Source organism: Bos indicus, chromosome 7 (genome assembly GCF_029378745.1).
Source record: "Bos indicus isolate NIAB-ARS_2022 breed Sahiwal x Tharparkar chromosome 7, NIAB-ARS_B.indTharparkar_mat_pri_1.0, whole genome shotgun sequence".
In the NCBI taxonomy this organism is placed as follows: Eukaryota; Metazoa; Chordata; class Mammalia; order Artiodactyla; family Bovidae; genus Bos; species Bos indicus.
Window position 1 is genome coordinate 20440021 of NC_091766.1, and position 7445 is coordinate 20447465.

Sequence of the window (7445 nt, forward strand, 5' to 3'; positions counted from 1 at the left end):
TTTCTTGCTGTTGATTCATAACGACTGGCAGATGGGAAGTTCGATAGGGGCCCCCTTGGGTCACTGGGGCCCGGCAGGCGCTGCCCTGCCCACCCCTGTCCCCGCCCCCAGACCGGATGGCCGTGGGGAGGGGATGCTCCCCCGGGGCCCCGAGGTCTGGGTAACTTCCCGCTCCCAGGCAGGTGAAGAAAAACAGAAATAAGTCTGGGCCGTGCAGAGCTGGGTGGAGAGAACAGAGATGACCAGCTTGGCAAAATTGAGAAGCCAGGCTGAGTCACGGGATGGAGAGCAGATGGTGGGGCGAGGCGGGGAGTCCCTGGGGCCACCCGGCTGACTATTTCCCAAAGGATACCGGGCCTTCAGCACGTGACATGGGGCTAGCGCGGTAGGCACTGATCTGATGCCTTCCTTGGCTCCCGCTGACCTGAGAAAAAACAAGCAGTGCCTTGGTTCCTTTTGCTCCAGGGCCCAGACTCTGTGAATTTCTCTAGCCTCACAGCAAATCTTCTCAGTTCCCCAAACAGGAAAGGGTTGCTTCCTCCCTTCCAGCCGGTACGCCTGTCACCTATTAGTTGATGCAGGAAAAACAGGGTGAGCTCTATGCATACACACAAATATGGACTTCCCTGGTGGTTCAGTGGTTAAGACTCCACATTTCCAAAGCAGAGGATGGTGGGTTTTGGACCCCAGTTAGGGAACTAAGATACCACGGGGCTGCCAAATAATATTAATATAAATAATAATAATTCTTTAAATGCAAACACACATGGAAAACACAGAAAACATCAACATATATTAATCTAATTATTTCTTGTGAAACCAACACCCACGTGATCCCCACCCCGGCCAAGATTCAGGGTGTCATCAGCCCCACGAGGGCCCCCACATGCTCTTTCAAACATGAACAACCTCCCACCCCCTCCTCTGGCCAGGTAATCAGCACTACAGCGATTTCTATGGTACTTCTGTGTTTGGGGGGTACCTTTTGGTTACAAGATTTATTTTGTTTTTCATTTTTTCAATTTATGTGGCTTGGTAGGCACTTTCTTTGGTGCAGGGTTCTAAGTTTTAACAAATGTACAGTTGACAGAACATGGTTCTGCTACCTGAAGAACCTCCTCCAGATACTGCTTTGTAGCCAGACCCTCACCCAAGCCCTCACCCCTGGAAACCGTGGATCTGCTTTTTTGTTGCTATGGTTTTTTGAACCTTTCAATTTATTTTTATTTATTTGGCTGTACCAGGGTCATAGTTACAGAATGTGGGATCTACTCCCCTGACCAGGGATCAAACCCAGGCCCCCTGCATTGGGAGCGCATCTTAGCCATTGGACCACCAGGGAAGTCCCCGTTTTTGTAAAAATCTTTTTGAGAATGTCATACAAACAGAAACATACATTGTGTAGCTTTTGAGATTAGCTTCTTTCACTTAGCATCTGAGACCTGTCCATGCCTTTGGCTGTGTCAGGAGCCCCTCCCTTTGGACTGTCCAGTACTGTTCCTTTGCGTGGGCTCATCACCCTTTATCCGTTCACCTGTACAGGGCCATCTGAGTTGCTCCCAGTTCAGGGCGATAATGAGCAGTGTTGCTATAAACATATTATATAAATATCATCAGTGTTTATTTCTCTAGGATAAATTCTTAGAAGCAGGCTGCTTGAGTTATAGGGTAATTGTACATGTAACTTTGTAAGAAATGGCTGGTTTTCCAACGTGGCTATGCTGTTTTTCATCCCCACCGCCAACACCTGAGAGTTCCTGTTTTTCCACATCTTCATCAGCACTGGGTATTGTCCTATTTTTTTTTTTTTTTAATTTTAGCCATTCTAAGATGCTTTATTTTCTTGGACTCCAAAATCACTGCAGATAGTGACTGCAGCCACAAAATTAAAAGACCCTTGCTCCTTGGAAGAAAAGCTATGACCAACCTCAACAGCATATTAAAAAGCAGAGATATTACTTTGCCAACAAAGGTCCATATAGTCAAAGCTATGGTTTTTCCACTAGTCATGTATGGATGTGAGAGTTGGACCATAAAGAAAGCTGAATGCCAAAGAATTGATGCTTTTGAGCTGTGTGTGGTGTTGGAGTAGACTCTTGAGAGTCTCCCTGCGAGGAGATCAAACCAGTCAATCCTAAAGGAAATCAATCCTGAGTATTCATTAGAAGTATTGACGCTGAAACTGAAGCTCCAATATTTTGGCCACCTGATGCGAAGAGCCGACTCATTAGAAAAGACCTTGATGCTGGGAAAGATTGAAGGCAGGAGGAAAGGGGGAAGACAGAGGATCAGATGGTTGAATGGCATCACCGATTCAATGGACCTGAGTTTGAGGAAGCTCTGGGAGACCGTGAAGAACAGGGAAGCCTGGCATGCTGAAGTCCACAGAGTCACGAAGAGTCGGACACGACTGAGCAACTGAACAACAGCAAAGATGCATGTAGTGGCACCTCATTGTGGATTTTAATCTGTGTCTCCCTGATCAGCTAACAATGTTGCACATCTTTGCATGTATTCATGTACCGTCCATGAATCTTTTTTGGTGAAGCGTCTGTTCAAATATTTTGCCATTTCTTTTAGTGGGCTTTTTTCCCTATTATTATGTCTTGAGAATTCTTTATATATTCTGGATACAAGTCATTTTATGGGGTGTGGGATTTGAAATTGTTTTTTCAGCTTGTGGGTTGGCTTTTCATTCACTTAGCTGTGTCCTTGGTGCCTCACTTTGATGATGCTCAGTTTATCAGTTTTTCCCCCCTTCATAGGTCATGTGCTGTCATGAAGAACCCTTTGCCAGACCTAAGGCCACAGAGAAGTTCTCTATTGTGTGTGTGTGTGTTTAGTCGCTCAGTCGTGTCTGAAACAGGGGCCTTATTATTTCTTTTTTTTTTATTAATTTATTTTATTTTTTAACTTTACAATATTGTATTGGTTTTGTATTGGTTTTGCCATATATCAACATGACTCCTCCACAGGTATACACGTGTTCCTTTATTTGTGTATTCGGCTGTGGTGGGCCCTAGCTGCGCACACTGAATCTGTTTTTAGCTGTGGCATGTGAACTCTTAGTGGTAGCACATGGAATCAGTTCCCTGACTAGGGCTTGAACCTGGGCGCCCTGCACTGGGAGCACAGAGTCTTAGCCAGTGGACCACCAGGGGAGTCCCCAAAAGTTCTCTGTTTTCTTCTAGAGTTTTATTGTTTTACATTTCACATTTAGACCTATGATCCATCTTGTGTTCCTTTTTGTTTAGGTAGAGGGTTTTTTTATTTGTTTTGTTTGTTTCTGCATAGGATATCCCATTTTTCCAGCACCATTTGCTGAAAAGACAGTCCTTTCTCTGTTGAACTGCCTTTGTATCTTTGTCCCAAATCATTTCACCATATTTTTGTGTCTGGTTGGTGGTATTGTTTAGATCTCTATTCTTGCTAATATCTTGTCTGCTTATTTTGCCGATCACCAAGAGATGACTGTAGAAGTTTTGAAGTGTAACTGTGACTTTCTCTGCTTTTCCTTTCAGCCATATCATATTTTGCTTCATCTATTTCATGCAGACACATTTAGGATTACTATGTCCTATTGCTGAGCTGATTGTCTTGTGATTCCCTTTTGTAATGTCCCTCTATACTTCTTTGCTTTCTTTATTTACAATCATATTAAGCGACTCTAAAAATTGTGTTCTTTTTCTGTCATTTTTGAACATTCTGCAAATTATCTATCACTCAACACTTTGTTTGTGTCATAAATCATATGATTACCTGTGGTTGAAATTCACTAATTCTCACTTCTATAGACTACACCGTTGGGTGAACATCCCATCATCCATGTATATATCCTTTTAGTCAGCATTTTCTATATATATATATATATATATATTTTAAAGCGAGCTATAATTGATATATAACATATGCACTTCAGCTGTACAACATAATTATTCTGCATTTGTATATATTGTGAAATGGTTACCACAGTAACTCTAGTTAGCATTCATTGGCACATGGAGTGGTTATTTTTCTTGTGATGAGAACTTTAAAAAAATATATATTTATTCATTTATTTGGCTGCATCAGGTCTTAGCTGCAGCATGTGGGATCTAGTTCCCTGACCAGGGATCAAACCTGGGCCCCCTGCATTGGGAGCTGAGAGTCTTAACCACTGGACCAGCAGGGAAGTCCTGTGATGAGAACTTTTAAGACCAACTCTCTCAGCCATTTTCAAAGTACAATACAGTTTTGTGTGGGTTTTTGGCCACCCTGTCGTGTGGCACATGGGATCTAGTTCCCAGACTAGGGACTGAACACATGCTCCCTGCATTGGGAGCTCAGAGTCTTAACCACTGGACCCCCAGGGGAGTCCCAATACAGTGTTATTAACTGTTATCACCATGCTGGGCTAGTCATCTATTCGTGTCGAGCTAAGACCTGGTGCAGCCAAATAAATGAATAAATATATATTTTTTTAAAGTTCTCATCACATTTGGGGCTGTAATGAGAGGGGTGGCTGTGGCCATTGGGGTGTGCCTTTCTGAAGACCTATGTATGACTCTCTGTAAATAAATGCCCAATTGTGGACCTGCCAGCTTACACCTGGCTTACATTCCCAGATATGACTTCTCTCGCCAAAGTGCATGCACCAATGTACACCCCCGCTCCCTCTGGTGAGTTTTTCTAGATCTAAATGTATCCCACCCAAAAGTCTCTCCTTTCTTTTTTTTTTCTAGGTGACTTTTTATTTTCATAGAATACTCTGACAAATGAATACTTTATCTCAGCATTGTTAGGTCTTTATAAAGCTATCTATTCAAATCATCATAGTGACCAATAAGAGTTTCCATTTGCTTTAAGTATCATGGAAGAATTGTAGATGTATGGGGATCAATAATACTAATAATACTGTGTACTAATAACAGAGACATTACTTTGCCAACAAAGGTCCATCTAGTCAATGCTATAGTTTTTCCAGTAGTCATGTATGGATGTGAGAGTTGGACTGTGAAGAAAGCTGAGCGCTGAAGAATTGATGCTTTTGAACTGTGGTGTTGGAGAAGACTCTTGAGAGTCCCTTGGACTTCAAGGAGATCCAAGCAGTCCATTCTAAAGGAGATCAGCCCTGGGTGTTCTTTGGAAGGAATGATGCTAAAGCTGCAACACCAGTACTTTGGCCACCTCATGCAAAGAGTTGACTCATTGGAAAAGATTCTGATGCTGGGAGGGATTGGGGGCAGGAGGAGAAGGGGACGACAGAGGATGAGATGGCTGGATGGCATCACCGACTCGATGGACGTGAGTTTGAGTGAACTCTACGAGTTGGTGATGGACAGGGAGGCCTGGCGTGCTGCAATTCATGGGGTCGCAAAGAGTCGGACACGACTGAGCAACTGAACTGAACTGAACTGAATGCTATAAATGCATAGTCTCTCCTTTCTTTAGAAACAAACCACTCCCTTCAAGTGCTGTTCGTTTAATATTAAAAATGTCCTCTAGAAGTCCAGTGGTCAAGATTTTGCGTTCCAGTGGAGGGGGTGCAGGTTTGATCCTTGGCCGGGGAGCTAAGATCCTACGTGCCTCCTGGCCAAAAAACAAAAAACAGAAGTAGTATTGTAACAAATCCTATGAAGATTCTTTATTAAAAACATCTTAAAAATAAGTCCTTTTTGTTTAATGAGGATGTTCACATAGCTTCAAAGTACCTGGCGCTCCTCAGATGATGAGAGACCACAGCAGGGTCCCTCCCTGGCCATTGCGTTGGCCACACACACCCCCCAACCAGGGTTATCCCAAGCCTGGGCTACAAAGCCCCTCCCTCTCCCTTTATTAGCTGATGAATCACAGATTTGATTCCACTTCTGCGATGTATCCAGAGCAGGGTCTGCACCAGGTCCTTCTTACCCAAGTCCACCGCAGCAGGATTCACCACAGCCAAAAGAAGAAAGCACCCGGAACCCCTCCCTGGCCACCTGCGTAGGTGGGTGGTCCAAAGGTTTTCCGTCTTGAAAGCCTCCTGGTTTTGTAAGGACCCTGCGTTTTCACTTTGCTAGTGCCCGGGCCCGGGGGCACCGCCTGCCGTCAGGGCAAGGGCCCAGCTGCTCAGTTTCCCTGTTGGAACGGGGATGTGGAGAGGACATTCCCCGCAGGTGCGCGTTGGAGCCCGCAGGTGGCGGGCTGGCAGGCGCGGAAAGCCGGCGAGCGGCACCTGCCGGCGGAGGAAGGCATGACAGCCAGGTGCGCCGGCAGCGTCTGCGGGCCCCCTCTCGGCCCCCACGTCCCAAATCCCACTCCTTTCCTCTGCCTCCATCATGTCCTGCCTGGTCTAGAGAGGTCCCCTTCATCCAAGTTCCGGGTTCCGCCCTCATCCCCTCAGTCTCTCCTCCGCGCAATAGCCACCAGAGGGCGCGCCTGAGCACTAAATCAGGCCCCTCCCCTCCTCTGCCCGCAGCCCTCCAGGGTCCCACCTCCCTCGGGGTAAGAGCCCAGTTCCTCCCTTGGCCCACGAGCCCCTGCACGAGCTGCCTGTGCCCTCCCTGCCTTCCCTTCCTCCTTCTGTTTCCCTCCTTACTCTGCTGCAAGCAGGCCTCCTCGCTGTTCTTCCAGCAGTCAGGCACAGTCCTGCCCCAGGGCCTTTGCACTGGGCTGTGCCTTTTGCCTGGAAAGTCCTTCACTGGGACTTCCCAGGTAGCTCCGCTGGTAAAGAATCCGCCTGCAATGCAGGAGACCCCGGTTTGATTCCTGAGTCAGGAAGTTCCCCTGAAGAAGGACATGCATCCCACTCCAGTATTCTTGCCTGGAGAATTCCCATGGACAGAGAAGACTAGCGGGTTACAGTCCATGGACTCGCAGAGTTGGACACACTGAGCAACTAAGCACAAACACAGATCCCTTCACATCTCCCAGCATATTATTCATATGCCACCTTCTCAGAAAGGCCTTTCCTGAACAGCCTGTCTGAAGTGGCCCCTGTTGCTCCCCATGCCTCTTTTCCTGGCTGTCAGTTCACAGAGTGAATCGTGGTGATAAACACTCTTCTCCTCCCTGTATACACAGTGCCCAGGACAGTGCCTGGCACACACAGGTCTTCTAGGCATTTCCATTCCGCTGATGAGTGAGTAAATAAAACTGGAGGACGATGTGGAGAAGTGGGAATCGGGTGAACGGCTGGTGGGAACATGAAAATAAGGTAGCTGCTGTGGAAACAGTCTGGTGATTCCTCAAATGGTTGACTAGCATCACGGTGTGACCCAGCAGTTCCACTTCTCTTTACACCCAGTAAGATGGAAAGCCGTCTCAAAGAGGCACCTGCACACTGGTGTTCACAGAGGCATGATTCATGGCAGTCAGAGGCGGAATATGCCTAGTGTCCACCAACAGACAGATGATGGATAAACACGGTGTGGCCCACCATTGGAATGACTCAGCCTTAAAGAGGAAGGAGGTTCTGACACCTGCTA